The 22,015-nt window shown below is 44.0% G+C and overlaps 1 protein-coding gene across 2 annotated transcripts in view; it reads right to left on the reverse strand.

Annotated features, from left to right (window-relative positions):
• Nucleotides 1-22,015, reverse strand: part of LOC136836407 (uncharacterized) — a 229,285-nt gene that overhangs the window by 206,431 nt on the left and 839 nt on the right. The window lies entirely within an intron of this gene.

Consider the following 22,015-nt stretch of genomic DNA (forward strand, 5'->3'; position numbering starts at 1 on the left):
GCCATGCAGAGGTACTTTGGATGGTGGACATCCTGAGGAGCCTACCTCAGAGGAGTAGATCTACTCAAACAACCCCACTTGGAAAGATTTCACCTAAAACCTCCACCTCACAAATAACTACCTTCAGACTATCAAAAACTCAAGAGAGCTAGAGGTTTTTGAAACCAGCTGGCTATCCCTTGCAAGAGTAAGGAGGGTCATCCACCATTGTCGTATTCCAATCCAAGTGGGAGGAATTTAGAGGATGGTGCAAGAGCAACCATGTGTCCCCTTCCAGTACCTCTGTAACTCAAATTGTGGACTTCCTGCCAGCAGTGGAAGTTTAATTTTTCCCCCTCTACCATTAAGGGGGTATAGGAGCATGCTGGCAGCAGTTTTTAAACATAGAAACTTGAACCTGAAAACAAATGAGTCTCCAGGATCTACTCAGATTCTTCGAAACTGCCAAGGAGAGAGTAAAGAACTCACCAGCACGGTACCTAGACATGGTCCTGAGGTTCCTAATGGGGAGTAGGTTCGATCCCCTTGAGAGAACTTTTTTAAGGACCTCACCATGAAAACTCTTTTCTTGGTCAGTTTACAATGTGTGTTTTGTTAGTGGGATACTTGCTCTCAGCAAGAATATAGACTTTAGACAAGGCAAGGCAATCTGCTCACTGCAACTAGGATTCCTTTCAAAAAATGAATATTCATCACAACCCTGACCCTTAACGTTGAGATTCCAATCTAACGGACTTAACAGGGGAGGAGAGAGAGAGTCCTATTCCAGGTAAGGGTTCACAAAGGCTCTACCTGGATAGGACAAAAGGACTTAAGAAGGAATTCAGAAGGGCTTTGGTGCTCAGTCAAAAAGCCATCTTCAGTATACAGATGTCGAAGAATGCTCTGTCTTTATTTTATCAGACAGTTGATAAAAATCAGCACATATGAAATGTAGTGAGATGGACCACAAAGATTCTGAAAGTAAAGACTTGACGAGGTCAGGGGCAGTAGCAACCTCTGTGCACTTAAACAGAACAGGTCCCTGCAGAGTACCTTTTGACACGACCTCTGGAAAGCAAGCCAGTATTTGCCTCTCACTATCTAAAACAAGTCCAAACATTATACTCAAGATGCACTAACGCTGGGTCCATTTATAGCATCTAATTCAGGAGTGGGAGAGGGGAATACCCTAAAATCCCATAAACCAATACCCTTTTCTTACCTTGGAATTGAGAATTTTATGGTTGTTTGTGAAGACTGGGCGCAGTCTTCTCGCCAATCATTGGGATGAAAGTTCCTTGGTAGTCCAAAACAAGGGGTATTATAGGTTGTCTGTCACATAGAGGTTAGCCACTGTTGGCAGCTCCTAGAGGTCTTCAGCCCCTGGGTGGATTGCTGGACCTCTTAAGGAAAGCAGACATAATGAGGGGGGAGTTCATTGAAGTCAGCTTCCTTAATCCAATCCCATAAAACAATACCCTTTGTTTCTTGCCTTGGAATGGTTGAAATTTTATGGTTGTTTGTGGAGATTGAACGTGGTCTTCCACAATCATTGATTTTAGTCAGGTGATCATTTTGTTTCTTGGTGGCACCCGGAACAAGGGGTATTATAGGTTGTCTGTCACATAGAGGTTGGTACACTTAAATTGGCAGCCCTAGAGGTCTTCAGCCCCTGAGTGGATCGCTGGACCTCTTAAGGAAAGCAGACATAATGAGGGGAGTTCATTGAAGTCAGCTTCCTTAATCCAGGTAAGGACCTTAAGTTGGTTTATTAACCCTTATTCCAACGATGTTGGCTGTCTCTGACCTCCACCAAAGGTGTCAAATCAGCTATATATATAACTACCAGGTAAGTTAGATGTTTAAAAATGATATTTTCATAATAAAAATAAATTTTTGAAACATACTTACCTGGTAGTTATATATGATTAAATTCCCACCCTCCTCCCCTCTAGAGACTAGGGGCATGGAAGATCTGAGGAATAGTTGCCAATGGTTCCAGGTACCTGGGTAGAGGGTTTGACAGGTGGTACACCTGACTACCCATTGGCGTTGCCATGAAGTTTTGAAATTCTGCCATTGAGGGACTTAAGCTATATATATAACTACCAGGTAAGTATGTTCAAAAATTTATTTTATTATGAAAATATCATTTTACATTAAGCTTATTACCCATTTTTTTTAAATGAGGATGAAAATTAATTAACTGGGGATTAATTAGTTTCTAATCTACAAAAAATGAACTGATCTGGCTGAAGTTACCCCAAATCCATGTATTACCCAACCTTTAGCCTCATATATGAGCTCAAGTACCAATTTTTGGCAGACATTTTTGATATAGTGACAGCCATCTTGGATATTTCTATGCAGAGAAATGATATGTCTACATATATAAAGGCTTATTTTTAATATTTTAATATAAACTAGGAGTGACTTCGGGATTTGAATGTGATTAATCAATTAAATACTAATAACATTCAAATATCCAAAGGACGCCATTTTGAAAACCTGGCAAAATTTTGTGTGGCTGGAGGTTGATAATGAGACCAAGGGACAAGAAGAACAGTTGAGCCAAGTTTTATGCTTGTATCACCATTTGCACTTTTCTCCTATTTTTTTGTAGTTACCAGCTCCACTATCTCTGCTAAGTTGTTCCTCTCAGTACCCGAAAGTGGGTGGGGCCTGCCACCTACACAAAACAATGTAAGTGCTGCTGCGTATTTTGAAATTTTTAGGCTGCCATGGTTGAAAACCTATAGCTATGTAATTACCTGGTAAGTTACTTATATGAAAATAATTATTCTCTCTCTCTCTCTCTCTTCCTTCCTTTCTCAGTTTTCTCTCTCTTTCTCTCCCCCTCTTACTGAGATGAGAGAATTTTCATGCATATGTAATATGAAAGTTTATTTGTTTTGTATAACAAATAAATGCTTTATTAATTTTCAAATACAGTATTAATATTAATATAAACACAGCAAAATCACAATTTTTAGAGCAAATTGTATTTTCCCTAACTATACAAAACTGAGGTCCCTTACATTAGGAATTACTTTCAGCGAAGCTGGAAATGGCCGTTGAACTTTTGAACAAGGTGTTTAGGCAATTAACTATCATCTTTAACAGGAGTACCACCTGCCTGGATGTAAACATTCAATTTGCCTTTATGGAGGATGTCAGATTGAGGGGTGGCAAAGGTGTGCACTAAATGTAAACACCAGGACCTCAGGTTTGTAGCAGAAAAATACAATTTACTTTTAAAAAACTTTGATGGCTCTGACATGATATACAAACTGTCGGTCCTTTACATTGGAAGACTCACTGGTTGGAGGGAGGAATTAGAGTGAGTCTTAAAGCCTGACACGGGACAAGTTTAGCAGTCACAGCTGGCGCTGTGTTTAGCTAACTTACCCGGCTAAGTGGCATTGACACTGGGATAGTTTAAAAGGAAAGTATTTGCAGCCAGCAGCCTTATCAAGATGTCCAGTAACATGGATGTAGCAATTGATGCTGCAGTTGTTGTTTTTGCCCCAGGAATTAGAAATAATTGTGAATAACAAAAGGAAAGAAAACGTACAATATGGGTGAGAAGTGGTTTCAGCGGAAAAATGTTTAGGAGGCTAATAGTAGAATACTTAATGAATTAGCTAGATTTAGATCCTACAGAATATAAACAAGACAATGATGCAGATTGGATGTGCATAGTTCTAACACTTGAGGAACTGCTATATTTTGAGTGGAGCCTCACATATCTACAAAGGACAAACAGAGAAAATGCCGTTCCAGAAAAAGAATTAAAATTTAAATAACCTTGCGTTATTTGGCAAATGGGATATCTTGCAAAACTTGCATACTTCTTCATGACCAGCCTCACTATTTAAAGTTTTGCCTAAAGTAATGCCTAAATCATTGATGCTCCGCTTGAATAACTACTTGCATCAGGATTAAATCATTGCAAATACATTACAATTTCCACTTATATGATTGTTTATTTCTAAGCAAACTTGTATATTTGTACGTAGTTATCACACATAAATCACAAAAATATTTAGGAGAATAAAGAAAATAGTGTTGTGAACAAGTTTTATTGATTAAATTTCAATCTAGAATATCACAAGGACAAAACAATGTAATATAAACCATTTATAGTTCTTCATAAACTAGTGATCTCTCAATGGAAAATTGTGATTCATTACCCATAGGGACAAGTCGTTCATGTGTTATTTTTAATAACCTTAACTTTCTTTCTTAAAAATTCAACGTTGGGAGCATGAAGGCCTTCCTTCATCAAAGCTTCGGCTAACATATTCATTGCCATGTCACGCTTGTTTCTGTTCATGTAATCAATGTGCCTTATATCCCACAGGCATTCATTATCCTCATAAAATTCCCAAAAACAATGGAAATTTCATTTGGACTCACTTCTAACACATGCTTGTGTTCGGGGAAGGTGATGACAACTGTCCAGCAAAACAAGCGGCAACGTGGGCGTTGACCCGGACAGTTGTGGCTGATAGTTGGTCACGTGGCCGGCAAGTAGCAGAGTAAAGTGCCGGGACATCAACTTCACTTGCCACATCCTGGACTATCCAGCAAGTGGCAAAATGTACCAAAAATTTTCGTTGAAATTGGGCAAGTGGACCATATAGAGTTCACGGAGGTCGCTAGTACTGGCAATTATAGCTAAACCAGCCCCGTAATCAACGAGGCTTATGAACCGACTGGAGTTCGAGACACCTTGTGTGCCCTTCCTGGTCAATAGAGTGAGGAAAGAAAAACTGCCTCTGACAAAATGATTGGGTTGTAAGAAACGTGAGATCAATTGTCAGACTTCTGGGTCCCTCTGCATAAATGAGGAAATGTCAGTTCTGGCAAAGTAGGCTAGGAAGAATTTTAAAGTCGGTGACATTAAGGCAAATACAAGCATTGGGTTTGTCTTAGCGTCATGGTCTCCTTCCTCCCCTTGCTAGAGGAAGGAGCGTTTTTTTTTCGTATGATCCTGAAAGTAAACTAGAATGGAGCTCTTTGAGTGCTTACCTGCATCGACCACTCAGATCCAGCATGTACGGCAATACCTGCTCCCTGCCCAGGAAGAGTCAAGATGAAGAGAAGGAAGAGAGGCCAGTCACTACACATTCATTCTCTCAATCACAACCATACATCTTAGGCAAGACAACTTGTTGAGCAGCCAACAAGAACCCAAGGAAAAAGTGTCCAAGGACTTGTGGGCAACATCGCGAAGGTAGAAGGAAGTGAAGGTGGTCTGTTGGGACCACACACACGCCTTTAAAACCTGTGGGACCGACAGGTTCTTCCGCAATGCGAGGGATGAACCAATGCTGCAGACTTTGTGAGCTTTCGGACGAAGCATGCCGGTGTTGCCTTCTCCAGAAGCAGAATATGCTCTCCTTATCGTCTCACGAAGCCAGAAAGAGATCGTGTTCTTGGACACTTCTTGCTTGGTCGAGCCAGCGCTAACGAAGAGTTGTTGACACTCAGACTGGAGGTGGCGAGTCCTCTTCAGGTAGCACTGCAGCACACTCTAACAGGACATAGTAGCATCTCGTCTGGGTCACTACCTACAAAGTCCTCTAGGGGGAGGGGATCGTGAAAGACTCGAACTGAGTGCCTGGGACCGATGGTTTCTGAGTCTTCGCTACGAAATCTGGGACGAAATCGAGCGTAACTGATCCCCATCCCCCTTGAGTGTTTATCAAAGGAAAGTTTGTGAAGTTTGCCAACTATCTTCACCGATGCCAAGGCAAGCAAGAAGACAGTCTTGAGGGTCAGATCCCTGTCTGACAACTCTCATAAAGGCTTGTACGGTGCACAAGTCACTCTTTAGAACGAGAGTCACATCCCACACAAGGGGCCTGAGATCTCTGGGTGGGCAAGACCTCTCGAAGCTTCTCATCAGTAGGGATATCTCAAGAGACGAGGAGATATCTACACCTTTCAGCTGCAAGACTATACCGAGTGCGGCCCAATAGCCTTTTACAGCTGAAAGGGAAATAAGCTTCTCTTGGCGAAGAAAGAGGAGGAAGTCCGCAACCTGCTGAACAGCAGCTCTGACCAGAGAGATACCCAGTCCACAACACCAACCACAGAAGATGGACCACTTTCCCTGGTATACCACTGCGGAGGATCGTCTGAGGTATCCAGCCATCTCCGTTGCTGCATGAAGCGAAAAGCTTCTCGCTCGCAGAAGATGGTAGATAACCTCCAGCGTGAAGACACAGGGATTGCACTGCCAGGTGATACTACAGGGAGAGATCTCTCTCGGTGCCTCGGAAAGGAGAGCTAGCAGCTCGGGATACCAAACGGCCTTTGGCCATTTGGGTGCCACCAGAATCATTCTGAGATTTGGAGAGATAATCACTTGGCTAATCACTCTGCGAATCAGACAGAATGGAGGAAAGACATAGACTTCGAGATTGTCCCACGGGTACTGGAACACGTCCTTCTCAGTGGCCCATGGGTCCGGCGTGACTGAACAGAAGACCTGAAGTTTTCTATTGTGCCGGGTGGCGAACAGATCAATGACTGGATGCTCCCACATGGCGAACAACCTTTCCACGACTTTCAGGTAAAGGGAACATTCTGTTCCGATCACCTGATTTTGGCAGCTGAGCTTGACCGCCACAACGTTCCTCTTCCCTGGAATGTACCTGGCTGACAGCTCTACTGAGTGAGCCAGCGCCCACTTGTGCACCTGCATCGTCAACTGGTAGAGCGGGAGGGACACTAGGCCCCCCCTGCTTGTTGACGTGTGCCACTACTGTGGTACTGTCGCTCATCAGTACCACAGAGTGTCCTATCGCTTGATCCTGGAACTCTTGGAGAGCCAGGAAGGCTGCCTTGAGTTCCAGGATATTGATGTGAAGGTGCTTTTGTCTTGGTGCCAAACTCCTGAAGTCAGCAACTCCTCCAGGTGTGTGTTCCATCCCTCGGTCGGTGCATCCGAGAACAGAAGCATGTCTGGAGGGGGAGTATGCAGGCATACTTCTATTAAGAGGTTCCTGTCGTCCATCCACTGGTCTAGATCCTCTCTCACCTCCTCGGAAAGAGGGATGAGAAAGGACTGGGGGTCTCGGGACTGGGACCACTACTCCTTTAGTCTCCATTGTAGAGACCAAAGGTGAAGATGCCCATGAGGGACCAGCTTCTCCAATGATGACAGGTGACCGATAACAACTTGCCACTGCCGAGCTGGCTGTTCCTGTCGAGACAGAAACAGTTGTTCTGCCTTCCTGAGCTTGCTGATACGAAAGTCCGACGGAAAGACTTTCACTGCTACCGCATCTATCAGCATGCCCAGGTACTTAATCCTCTGTTTGGGGATGAGATCTGACTTCTCGAGATTTACTACGAGGGATCGCGGCAAAACTCGAGGAATCAATCCCTGTCCGGTAGCAACTGCGAGCAGGAACTCGCCAGGACCAGCCAGTCGTCGAGATACCTCAGTAGATGTATCCCGTGTGAATGGGCCCAAGCTGAGACAAGAGAAGACACTCTCGTGAACACCTGGGGAGTGGTAGAGCTAGCTTGAAACAAAGTGCCCTGAATTGGAAGACTGACTCCCCGAGGATAAAGTAGATGTACTTGCAAGAGGATGGATGAAATGTATTTTTATAATAAAATGAGGTTTTGTACATACTTACCTGGTAATTATATATATAGCTGTAGTCTCTGACGTCACGGCAAAAATTGAAAATTTCGCGGCCAGCGCTAATGAATAGGTCACGTGATACTACCTTCCCACCGCCTCTACAGGTGGTGAGAGGAACCATAACCCAAATTCTTCATATGTTTATGCCATACCTGCCCATGAGAGGGAGGAGGGTGGGCTTTGATTATATAATTACCAGGTAAATATGTACAAAACTTCATTTTATTATAAAATACATTTGTACATATAACTTACCTGTAATTATATATAGCTGATTGGCACCTTGATGGAGGTGGGCCATGGCAGCTAATATGAAAAAGTCTAGACAATTGTGAAAATAAAAAAACACAATGATGGTTCCTTACCTGTTGAGGTAGCTGATTTGATGGATACTGCCTCTTAATCTGCTATCCTCAACCTGCACCAACTAGGGTATATAGACCTGAGGGTTAAGTGCTAGGGGCCATGCCAGTCGAGGGCTCACCGTGGACTAGCCGATGATAACCAACCAAATAAATGCCCCTGCCCAGGGGCGCAGTACACGAAAAACACATAGAACAAGGTGTCACCAATAACCTGTACCTTATAAAAATATTACCCAAATGTAAGACTGTTGGTACTCCTAGTCACAATGTACCCCAGACATCCCAGAAAACAACAACGCTAACCTTAAGCAAGAGAAAGCATCACAAGGGAAGGATCGACTTTTTCTCATACCCAACACCCGTGCAGTCACCTAAAACGGTCCCAAAATCGTACTGCATCCATCATATATTGTCTCAATCTCTCTCAAATAATGAGACGAAGACACTGACCTACATTTCAAAATGTAGCTTGAATAACTGAATCTAAGGAAAGATTCCTCCTATATGCCAACCAGGTTGAGACCGCTCTCACCTCATATTAACTTTAACTTTAGAAATTTGAAAGCTGCATCTTCTACCTGGTTGTGAGCTTCTGCAATCAGGTCTCTCAAAAAGAAGGAAAGAGCATTCTTGAAAGAGGCCTACCAGGATCCCTCACAGAACACCAAGATTAGGAGAAGGACCTCTCACTGTTTGAGTCCTTTCTGAAATATACTTTTAATGCTCTTACTGGGCATAAAAGTCTTTCTTCTTCATCTGGTCCCACCCAAATCCGAGAGACCAGGATCGAAAGGATCTCGGCCAAGGCTTAGACGGAGTCTCATTCTTTGCCAAAAAACTCAAAAATGAAGAACAGACTGCCTTACCCCTAGAAAACCCAACTCTTATCTAGGGCGTGCAACTCACTGACTCTCCTTGCTGTAGCCAAAGCTGCTAAGAAGATTGTCTTCCTCATAGTCTCTGAAAGAGCAAGACGATAATGGCTCAAACTTACTGCCCACAAGCCATTTTCAAGACCACATCCAAATTCCAGGAAACCAATCTCTCTCTGAATTCTTGGATGTTTCAAATGATCTGATAAGATCTGGACAAGTCTCATCATTTGAAATATCCAGGCCCTTATGCCTAAAGACTGTCGAAAGCATTGCTCTGTAGCCCTTGATCGATGACGAAGACAGCTTCCTATCCACACTCAGATACAGGAGGAAGTCTGCGATCTCTTCTAAAGTGGTCTTAGAAGATGATGTGCCAGTCTTCCAACACCCTCTCTGAAGACTGACCACCTAGCTTGATAAACTGCTGTGGAGGACTGTCTGCTGAGCTCCTAGCGATGGCTCTAGAGACCTTCCTCGAAAACCTCTGGCTCTGAGGCAACGTTCGACAGTCTGAGCGCCCAGTTAGCTGAAGAGCGGATAGACCTCTGTGAAATCTTCGGAAGTGAGGCTGTCTGAGTGATCTCTCTCAGTGGTAAAAGCCTCGGGAAGTCTACGAAGACTTATCAGAGTCCGGGAACCATTCCCTTGCTGGCCAAAACGGAGCAACCAGCGTCATCACGACGTCCTTGTGGGACACCATTTTTATTAGAACTGCTCTCAACATCTTGAACAGAGGAAAGGCGTAAAGGTCCAGACTGACCAGTCCATCAGCATTGCATCCACGAAGACTGCCCCCTCGTCCGGCACTGGAGAGCAATAAAGAGGCAGTTGAGATGTCTTCTTGGTGGCAAACAGATCTATGAGAGGACGACCCATAGATTCCACAGTTGGAGGCAACTTTCGATTTAAGATCCACTCTGTTGGAGAGTACTTGAAAGCTCTGCTTAGCTCGTCTGCCCTCACATTGAGCTTTCCTGGAATGAACTCTTGTCATCAACGTCGTTTGGTTCGTTTTTCGCCCATAACAGAAGATCTCTAGCTACCAGGTATAGCGAGAACAGGTGGGTCCCTCCTTGCTTTTTATGTATGCGAGAGCTGTTGTATTGTCTGATTGGACAATCACTGCCTGGTTCCTTACCACCTTTGAAAATTCTAAAAGGGCTAAATGAATGGCCTAATTCCTTCAGATTGATGTGCCACAGAGTTGTTCTCCCTTCCATCGGCCTGCTGTTTCCAACTTGCCCCTAGTGGCTCCCCCATCCTAGATCTGGAAGCGTCTGCACACAAGATGAGGCTGGGGTTCTTTGGAACAGTGAAATTTCCTGAAGTTTCTCTGGAGAGTTCACCAACTGGAGGTCTGCCTTTATCTCCTCTGAGATTTGAAAAACAAACAAGTCCAGGCTCTTCTTCCTGTCCCAGACTTCTCTTAAAAAGAACTGAAGGGGCCTTAGATGTAGTCTCCCCAAACTCACAAACGGTTCTGCGGAAGACAATCTTCCCAGAAGGCTCATCCACTCGTTGGCCGAGCACTGGGTCTTCTTCAGAAAATCTCGCATTTTCAACAGGCACGACTCTACCCTCTCCACCGACAGAGAAGCCTGAAAAACTACTGAGTTCATCTGAACTCCCAAATAGACTAATTCTTGAGATGGCACCAGATGTGACTTCTGCCAATTTACCAGAAGTCCCAGTTCTTGGTTAGATGAAGAGTCTTTTCCATATCCTTCACACACCTTTCCTTCGTCTTCATGCATTAGGAGCCAATCGTCTAAATAAAAAACTGTTCTGATCCCCAACAGATGCAGCCACTTCACCACTGATGACAAAACTCTGGTGAAAACCTGGGGGGCCGTCGAGAGGCCGAAGCACATTGCTCTGAACTGAAACACTTCGCCCTTGAACACAAAGCGAAGGAACTTCCTCAAAGCTTGGATGGATTAGGATGTGAAATACGCATCCTGGAGGTCGATGGATACCATCAATCTCCTGGAAGAAGGATGACAGCATTGATTGAGTGGTTTCCATCACAAACTTTGTCTTCTTGACAAACAGGTTCAAAGCACTCACATCTAGAACTGGCCTCCAGCCTCCTGGCGCCTTTGGTACTACAAAGAGACGACTGTAAAATCCTGGGGAGAAAGGGGGAGAACTTTCTCTATTGGTTCTTTCTCTAGCAAAGCTGACACTTCTTTCTCTAGAGCACACAACATTTCTCTGAGTCTAGAGAAAAGCCATTAAGACCACTGGTTTCCTGGACAAGGAGGTCCTTCAAGAATGGAATTGAATAGCCTTCCTTTTAATAAAAAAGAGACTTGTCAAGTTTCTGCTCCCCTTTCTTCCCCAGACTGTCCAGAAAGCTGACAGTCTGGCTCCTACTAATGAGTGAAGGGAGGCGCTCTCACTTCTTGTCGGAGGTTTGATCGCTTTAGGTACAAAACGACCTCTCCCTCTCGATCTGAAACGATTTAGCAGGGGCTCTTCCACGAAAGGGCCGACCTTGAGATTTCTCCGTCGGCGTTGTCGGGGCGAGCAACTGTTGAAGGCAACGGTTTGAGGGCTAGTGGTGGACTGTGCCAGCAAGTCTTGAGTTGCCCTCTGTTGAAAAAGTCAAGCGATCTCAGATACTATTTCCCTCGGAAAGATGTTTCCCTATCTAAAGGAGCGAACAACAAAGCTGACTTCTGGGACCGAGACACCTTTAATGGTGAAAGAACACCATAGTTCACGTTTTCTTGAGAATACCCTAACGTAATCACGGAAGAGAGTTCCATAGCCCACATCTCTGAATGCTCCTGTTGATGCAAGCTAACATCGCCGGACAGGAAAGCGAACTGATCGTCCTGAAGGGGCAAAGCTTAGTTTCCTTCCAAGAGCTCCAACCGACCAATCGAGGAAACTTATAACTTCAAAATCTTAAAAGCATTCTTGTTGATCAAATTTCGATGTAGAAAAGAATACTTTGGCTGAATTAAGAGCCGACCTCCTGGCCTAATCTACCAAACTAGAAAATCTCCTTGGGAGGAGGCAGCTACTCCCAACGAGAAAAGATTCTCAGTCTTGGAACCAACCACCCGACAAGACGACAATTTCGAAGGGAAAACAAAACACAATCTTCCCTTGTTCCCTCTTCTCTGCAAGCCACTCCTCCATTTTCTTCAATCCTTTCTTGGCCGAAATAGAAAGAACTAATTTGGTAGCCAGCCCAGTGTCTGTCCTATTATCACAGAGTATTGAGATTCGGAGAAGCTGGGGATACTGGTGAAAAGGAATCCGGAAAATTCTCCAGAAAATACTGAAGCAGTTGCTTATAGCTCGATAAAGGCTTCTCTTTCTCTAGTTGTACCTCCGCCTCCGATTCGAAAGCAACATCACCACCAGAAATCGGAGAAAGAGCCAAGGATCTAGATGGAGGAAGATTAAGTCTTCCGAGGAGAATGCAGCACAGGAGTTGCTTGTAGGAAGCCGCACATTGGATGAAGGAGCATCCTTAGAAATCAGAAGCAACTTGCAGTTCGTTCACGGAAGGATCACTTTTTCCACAAAGCCGAGAATGCTATCAAGCTTCCTATTCATTTCCGCCAAAAACAAATCTTGAGGCAAGGCGGAAGAAGGAGAATGCGGAACTGAATGAGGCCGAAGACCGCAGGTGTTGGAGCTTGATGAGAGTCACCAGGAGAAACAATTTTTAGCGCATGGCGCCAGGAGGATCGTGGGGTGGCGTGTAGGCGTGATGAACCAAGCGAAGCGAAGGATGGCGCATGGCCCGTGGCGCTGATGCAGCAATCACGCCAGAAAAAGCAACAACAGGCGAAGACGACACCACTCTCTTCTTACGTAGCGTCTCGCCTAACACATGCCTCGTCTCCCGAGATCAACGGAATGCGAAAAACATTCGGGCTCCTCCCAAAAACTACACGAAGGAGGTTGATCTTGAAGCGCCACTCTTTCTTGGGAACTGCCAAAGGAGATGCCAACCTAGACCTCTTGAATGGTCTCGAGACATCTTTACGGCGTCAACCTCTCTTAGGCGAATCCTCACTCGATATACTCGAAGACATACACCACCTTGATGTGCCTTTTCTATGGCTAACATCTGCATCCTGGGAAGCGGCAACAGGACTGCTGAGGCCAACTGCTCAGGGGCAGGTCCCACTCCCACCTCCCTTGGGCTTTGACTCGCCTCCTCCCTGGTGCTGGGGAGTTTGACAGAGGTCAGGCCTGGGGAGAATGAGTGGGCGAACAGCCAGCTCCTCCACTGCACTATCACAAGACACTGCACTTCTTACTGCAAAGACTTACTCATCCGCTCCATGGCAGCAAGCATAACACTAAAGCATGCATCTATCTGCGTCTTAAGATTGTGGCCATGATGTCGGGTTCCAGGAATATGAGGTCTGGGATAGGAGATTTATTAGAAGGAATATCAGGGTTAATAACCGAAAAGATACATCCCCAGCTATGCAGGAGGATAAGAGAAGTCTAGCTGAAAGCTTTCAGCCTCTCTCTTTTTGAAGCCGTCTCAGATAACATTTAAATCTTCCATTCTTCACAACCATTCTTACATTCTTCACAGGTTGTGATGCGAACAAACCTGTCCTCTACACCACGAACACACACAGAATGAGGGTCAATGGTAATTTCCTAAATCTAGTTTTGTATACTGAAACCCCTATACACCGAGGACCAGTGTCCGACATAATACTAAACAAAGGAAGGCGAGGATGAAAAAGCTAAAGTACAAACAATGTCTGCCAAAGATTCAAATCAAACAATTGTACATCACCAACAATGTCCAACGAAAGAATCAGCGATAATTCTCTGCTAAGTTGAAATCGACACGGTACCACACGCAAACATATGAAGAGTTTGGGTTGTAAGTTTCTCTCACTCATCTGTAGAGGGCGGTGGGAAGAGGGGTATCACGTGACCATTCATTAGCGCTGCCGCGATTTTCAATTTTCTGCCGTGGCGTCAGAGACTACAGCTATATATATAATTGCAGGTAAGTTATATGTACAAAATGGATATTTAGAAATACGCATCCTTCAAGTCCACCGGAAGCATGAAGTCGTTTTCCCTGATGGAGGTGAGCACAGATCGTGCCGTCTCCATCATGAACAGAGTCTGGCAAACGAAACGGTTCAGGGGAGAGAGGTCTATGACCAGTCTCCAACACCCACCCAGTAGCTTTCGCTATGAGAAAGATTCAGCTGTAAAAGCCTAGGGACCGATCCGACACAACTTCCAAAGCACCTTTGCTCAGCATGGCTTGCACTTCTTGCATTAGTGTAATGTCCTTTGGAGATCCAGGAATGTGGGTGCAGAGACGGACTGATGTGACGGTGAGGGGTGGCCGAGACTCGAAGGGTAGTAGATATCCCTCCTGAATGACATCCACTATCCAGGTCTCGGCTTCATATCGCTGCCATGTTGCCCGATGGCATGACAGGCATCCCACCCCCACCTTCGGCATTTGGGGAATGCTAAGGGTTTCCCCGTCTTCTTCTTCCTCCCTGCCCCTGACCAGACTGAAAGCAGGTTGGAAAGGGTGCAGCCACCCTTTCCAGGGAAGAAGACTGGAGTGTTCAGATCCTTCCGAACTGGGACTTTAAGGGCCGAGGAAGTGCTAGCCTGACTGGAAGGCCGTGCCGCAGTGGAATGCGAATCCGGTGCTTGTCCACCGCAGCATCCACCAACTCTCTAGAGAAGAGAGAGGTAGAACCCAGCAAGTGTCCGTTCTGCAGGGTCACTGCCGACTCGGGCCCCACAGACCTGGTGAAGCGAGAAAGAACGGTGTCTCTCCGATTAAGGACCAGGTTGGCCCACAGGTTTGCTGTCTGGTGGGCAAGGTAGGAGATGGCCCTACCTCCAGGCTGGCACAGTCTCCCGAAAGCAGAGTCCTCCCCGGGTGCGATAGTGCCCAAGGAAGCAGCCACTCTGGATACTATGATCGACCACAGATCCAACCAGGAGAGTGCCTGGAGAGCTGCTATGGTGGTGGCTTCCAAGGTTGCTGCCTCTTGCTGTGAAAGAGAAATGCTCTCTGCAGTAAACTGCTGCAACAAGAGATCTGGACCTAGACGAGCCAGATCTGGGTCAACCTGTTTAGGCGGTAATGCCCCTTCCGAGGGCATGTAGAAATGCTTCTGTCGAGGCAGAGGAAGGGGAAGCAGCCTGTCCGAGCAGTTTGATCAAAGAGAATTATCTTGCCCAGACACAAGGCCATTCACTTGATTGAGGACCCCCTCGGCAAGCATGGACCACGGCAGCCCCACCGAAACCTTGGGTTTCTTTTTCAGTCCCCAGAAGGATTCGAGGCATGTAGGATGATCCACAGATGCCTGAGGCCGTGGTTCCTTCCCCGAGGTCATTGTGCTGATGAATCAGCGCAATTACATCTGCAAAGGTCCTCTGTATCTTGAGGGTGTCTGGGTCCTGGGGAAGAGGCCCCTCAAGTCCTTCCAGGGTGTGGTCCTCCTGATTTACCCTCCCCACAGGAAGGAGAACCTCAGCAGACCCGTGATCCTGCCTGCAACATACGGGTGTATGATCTGGTCGATCCGAGAACCGAGTCAGGAATGTAAGTCCTGAGGTCGAACTCTGGGGAGATGACTCACTGGAGTTCCTCCTGTTTGACTCGCACCTCCTAGGAGTGGCCCAGTAGATTGAGGGGACAGGTGAGGAGGACTGGGCACCCCCGCCAGTCTTGCTGGCAGAACCAGCAGGAGCAGCGGGCCGGGAGCAGTCACCAACCCGTGGTGATGATGACAACCCGGGTCAAGAATGCTTTCATCTTGGCAAAGCGTTGTCCCGAGGAGAGCGGAGCAGTTCATGTGAGTCAAGCAGGGCGCTGGGCTCTGTCAAGCCAGGTTGGCCACGCGAACGAACTCCTGCCTCCTGGGCGGTAGTTAACTACCTAACCACCTTGTTCGATAGTTCAACGGCCGTTTCCAGCTTTGCTGAAAGTAATTCCTAATGTAAAGGACCGACAGTTTGTATATTGTGTCGGAACAATTATCAATTAATTCAAGAAAATATATAGTGAATTAGTAATTATTTAGTTCAATAAATTTTTTCCCTCATCTTTTTCCCAGTCTTGTCCGAAAGCTTTGGAGCAAGGTGGGAGGGTGTACCCTGTCAAATATCTTGACATACTGATGGGAAGGGTAGAAAGTCTTGCCCAATCTTGGTTGAATATATGTTGCCCACTCAGTGGTCTCTCTCTCTCTCTCTCTCTCTCATGCCAAAGGTGAGAGATGGACGGATCGATGGATAGATAGATAGAAAGGGAGAGTGACTGATAGAAAGATATACATAATATATACTGTATTTTAAATATTTTTAATCATTTAACTGACGTAAGCAACTCAGTTCATCTCTCTCTCTCTCTCTGTTATTGGCTGGAAGGGTGAGAAGTACATACATATATATTTTTTATTGGTAAAATGTGTAAGATGACTTTTAAATTATATTAATATCATTTAAAAAATTAATATTACAGTAATAGGATAATAGTTTAAGGCGTATTTGATGTAGGATGATACTTGAAGTATACATTTGGCATTTAAATTTTCAATATAGGCAGTCATAAGCATTTTTGGAGGGGGTTTTAAATATTAAGGGATTTTAGCAATTTGCAGGTGGTTGTGGTACGTACGGTATCCCACACGAATATTGGGGGGTCAACTGTATTTCCTTCAACACTTGGAAAAACCCCAAATATTAAGGATAACCTGGGAACTCTCTACATCACAAAATCCATTTAGTTTTATTATAAAATACTACAAGGGAAATACTGGCATTTAATAAACACCAAAGCTGTAAGTCAAGCAAGACTGGGATCTACAGTACTATCAAGGTTATGTCCTAAACACACGGCATTAAGCTAACCAGATTTACTCTTTCAGTAACCTCAAAATATACATAATGTTAAAAAAAACACTGACTTATGAGTTTCAGTAACAAAATTGTCTAATATTATTGCATGAATGCTAATTATCACTTTGGTCAGACAAAAAAAAAAAAAAAAAACTGGCAATTACTGTACAGCATAGCCTATCAAGGAACTCATAACTTCTCACCTTGCAGGAGGCCTACTGGCTCCCAATTTTAGCAAATATCAGTCTACCCATTAAAATTTTAAAGATCTAAAACTTTTGTAAGAGCCCGACGCCGTCTCTTCCAAACACGTGTGTGTTCGTCAATCGTCATCCATCGGAGTGGACAAGACAAAACAAGGGCATCTCGTTTTCTTTCTCTGACAGAACACGATTTCAACCATACAATATTTCCATCTGTTTCTCCCTAACCACTGTTGTCTTGATTTATGTACAATCACCACTACTTGCATTGCCGGGCAAGCATTCTAGTCATGTACTCATAATGTTCCACCGAATCTTCTGTATCAAACTGTGTGTGTGTTTCTGTTTGTGAAGACACCAAAGTCTCTCCATTTCACATATATTATGCTACTGCATTGTATTCATTAATCTGTCTTGAATCTCATGCAATTGGCCATATGTAGAATTTCCTGGCCTTTCACTGATGTATGTTTTAACAGTACAGTGAACACCCCTGTATTCGCGGGGGATGCGTCCCACACACCCCCACGAATAGGTCAAATCCGCGAATGCTTATAACCCCTCTAAAAACACTTAGAACTGCCCATTTTGATAGCTTAAACCAAGAAAACCCCTGTAAAAATGCTTATACCAGAGTATTTTAATAGTTTATCACAAAAAGTGCTTTATTCATGAAAATTATATGAAAATACAGTAATTAGTGAATACTTCAGTGAAAATACCGAATGGGCGAATTTTCCGCGAATGATGGCTAGATATGTTCCACAGAGAAACCCGCGAATGTGAGTCCGCGAACCATGAGAACGCGAATATGGGGGGTTTACTGTATACCTTTATTATGTCTTTTGATATTGCCATCTGTTTGTCTGCTGACATACACAGATGCCCGAAACTGTACCTCTGTTTTCCCCTGTCTGTGTGTAGATGCTACCTTACCGCTCGCACACGTCAATAACATCTTTGAAGATTCTGTACATTCATCTCATCTCAGTGAGGAACTACCAATAAACCAGTAAACACCCAGCCAGTATGTCACTCAATCTCCAGTCTTTACACTGGTGACCCCGGAGTGACCCAAAGGACCCGGCCGACCCAAGTTGACGACCCACGCGCCAACAGACTCTTCGCTGTCTTGCTGTTTCCCGCCGTTCCCGAGTTCTCAGTAGATGTCCGACCCTCCGAGATGACCCACCCCACCACCGGAGCCCTGGGCGCCCCTCCAGGAAACCTGAAGCCACCACGCACTGTTCCAGGCGAGCTGACCAACGGCGGGCCAGCCAACGTCATCCTTCAGCCTGCTGCCGCCCCTCGAAGCTGGCTACCAAGGATCAGCCGCCATCCTTCAGCCCTTGAGCTGGCTACTGAAGGATCAGCCTCAGCCGCCATCCTTCAGCCCTCGAGCTGGTTACCGGGATCAGCCCCTTCAGCCACCTCCAGCTGGCTACCGAAGGATCATCCAACGTCACCCTTCAACCCGCTCCTGTCCTCCTTGAGCTTTTGCCCGGCCGCTGCGCCGCTTCTTCAGCCTCCTACCCGCCCTCTAGCCCAAGCCCTTGAGCCAACTACAATTGTCAGCAAGACAATTTCCGCGTTGATGCCTCGCTTGGGAGCATTTGTAAGAGCCCGTCGCCTGACGCCGCCTCTTCCAAACACACGGTCTCCCGCTGCCAGACGCCTCCCACGCACAGCGCTACTCCCGCTACTGGGGAGCCACGGCAATCTTCAATGCCCCAGTAGATACGTCGATCAATCGGACGTTATCCACGTCTTGGGGAGAGTATCGTAAGAGCCCGTTGCTGTCTCTTCCAAACACGTGTGTGTTCGTCAATCGTCATCCATTGGAGTGGAAAAAGGTTTTCTTTTTCTGACCGAACGCGATTTCAATCATACAATATTTCCGTCTGTTTCTCCCTAACCATTGTTGTCTTGAATTACGTACAATCACCACTACTTGCATTGCCATGCAAGCACTCTAATCATGTACTCATAATGTTCCACCGAATCTTCTGTATCAAACTGTGTGTGTTTCTGTTTATGAAGACGCCAAACGTCTCCATTTCACATATATTATGCTACTGCATTGTATTAATTAATGTCTCGAATCTCATGCAATTGGCCATATGTAGAATTTCCTGGCCTTTCCATTGATGTATGTTTTAACACTATTCCTTTATTATGTCTCTTGATATCGCCATCTGTTTGTCTGCCGACAAACACAGATACTTAGTCTGTCCTGTTTTCTGTCTGTGTGTAGATACTACCTTACTGCTCGCACACGTCAACTTTTGTCTTCAGTGCACATTCATCTCTCATCTCTCAGTAAGGGCTTACCAATAAACCAGTAAACACCCCCATACACTGGAGAGGTTTGCGTCTTCACAAAAAAACACACTTGTTTGATAGAAGATTCGGTAGAACATTATGAGTACATGATTAGAATGCTACAGACAATGCAAGTAGTGGTGATTGTACATAAATCAAGACAACAATGGTTAGGGAGAAACAATGGAAATATTGTATGGTTGATCGCGTTCCGTCAGAAAAAAAACGAGATGCCCTTGTTTTGTCTTGTCCACTCCGATGGATGATGATTGGCAACTGCATGCGTGTTTGGAAGAACAGCGTCGGGCTCAACTTGCACAACTGGGTCTTAAAACTACGGACTTAGCTTGACTGGTGTTATGATGATCGACAAATGCAAGGTCGAACACTATTTCTAGAGCAAACACTGGGGACACATGAACTCTGAGACGGACCAGAGTGTAATAAGGAAGACAGCCGACACACGTGCTGTTGTTGAGTAGGATGAAGGAAAACAGGACAAACTGTGGCTGCGCAAAAAAAAAAAAAAATTCCTTTTGCATAGATTTAAAGCGTGATGGTTGTTTATAAGCTGTGAATGTTTTACTCTTATGAAGTAAAAGTACTGGCAATGGTTACCCTTTTACACCCATAGTTTTATTTGCCCTTATCCAATTAAGACTTTATGTGACAGGGCCTTGACTCTGTCAATCTGGATAATGAAGAGATAATAATGTATATGTATATATGTAATATATATATATATATATATATATATATGTATATATACTCTTTCTTTCTATGCATAATATATAATATAATATATATATATATATATATATATATATATATATATATATATATATAATATATATATAATATACATATATATATATATATATATATATATATAATATATTATATATATATATATATATATAATATATATATATATATATATATATATATATATATATATATATATATATATATATATATATATATATATATATAACACACACACAGTCAGGGTCATATAATCATTGGCAGCTCTTTGTATGTTTACATGGGCATGCAATGAACATAAGGTTTGGTATGTATGGACATCACATGTGTTATGGTTCCATTGCTGTAAATAAAAAAAAAACCTGGACACGTAACGTATATTCTTCAAGGGTTTATGCACTAGTGGCTTCCAGAATTTACTGGCAAAACCTCAAAAATCACCGGTGATTTTCCAGTCTTCAAGGAGGGATAAACAAAACTGGTACGACTGAAAAAGCTCTGAGGATATCTGAAGTTCTGCCAGTGAAATGTGGAAGCTACATGAGCATTAGTAATTAAAGAAATTGAAGAATGTTTTTACCAAATGATGATGCCATAGCTATGAGACAAAGCCATATTTAGGATACAAAATATAATAGCAATTCTTAAGTGAAATATATCTGAAAAAATTCTTTATAACTGAATTCAGCTCTCCATTTAGTACCAAATTCCTCCATTTCCTTATAATAGCAATAGGCCTGTACCAAAAAATCTTGTTTTAAAAGAACCAAATTTACTAAATTAATTATATTATTCCAGAAATGGTAATTAACAACATTCATTGCAAAAAATTTGGTAACAGTAAACATGCACGATATGAGCATGACTTTCATACTACACATTAGTATTATTTTACTTCAAAACATTATTGCATTTTGGATGAGAAAATATAATTTCCCTAAGTTTTAGTGCGAGCTCTGAATGTTTCTTATAATCATTTCATTAGCATATGAGTGCTTTCAGAGACATTAGACACCACCCTTACTGTATATCCTACAATTCAGGAGGCCACAGAGGGAAAGTGGGGGCCTGGGAGGGGAAAAACATAAAATGGGTGAAATACAAGGACCTTGGGTATTTCTCCATAAAAGTACACCTAAGAACTCTGCATGAATTATTAACTTGGAAATTGATTTTTCCTGTACTTTCAGTATTGCTGATGTAGGAGGTGGTGTTGTTTATAGTCGGCCAATTATTATTAACCTTGTATCTAGCCCACATGGTTGGGGACCCTTTGGGAAAGTGGGGTTTTGGAAATGATGGGAGAAAGACCGGACTGCCATGTTGTTGTTATGGAACAGTTCTACGCATTTGCAAGTCATTAGGGAGCCATATGTTTAAGAATTGGCTAAGGAAACCCATTATAAAAGGAACTATACTAACCTAATATACCCTAACCTAGCAAGCTGTGTTGCTTAGTCAGCAGTGAAGGAAACTTCTGAGGTCAATTACAGTCGACTGACAAAAAAAGTAGAGGTAAATTCTTAATAAGCAACCAAAATAATACAGGAAAAATCAATTTCCAAAGTAATACCTGATGCGGAGCTCCTTTAGTTCTACCGGACCTTACTGCAACTGATGGTTCTCATTCAAGTCAAGGTCGGTTCACGCAAAGTTCTCAAACTGATATCACACACTATGGTACAGACCTAGGATAGTACCCTAGGACAGGCTCGTGGTTTACAGTAAAACTGGCTAATACTGTACCACAAAAACCATCAACTGATTGGCTATTCCGTAGGGGCAGACTCTAGGCAGAAGACTGAACGGGCACGAGAGATAGGCTAGTTCAGTACGTCTGTACAGCAAGGTGGGCAAAGAAAATGTGGCATTAGCCTAGTGCTAGGCCTATGTGAGGCTGTGGGTTCCTGCTAAGGTATAGTTAACTAGCTTGTCTTGTTACCAGGATACAACGACCGT

The sequence above is a fragment of the Macrobrachium rosenbergii genome, chromosome 56 (assembly GCF_040412425.1).
Source record: "Macrobrachium rosenbergii isolate ZJJX-2024 chromosome 56, ASM4041242v1, whole genome shotgun sequence".
NCBI classification, from domain to species: domain Eukaryota; kingdom Metazoa; phylum Arthropoda; class Malacostraca; order Decapoda; family Palaemonidae; genus Macrobrachium; species Macrobrachium rosenbergii.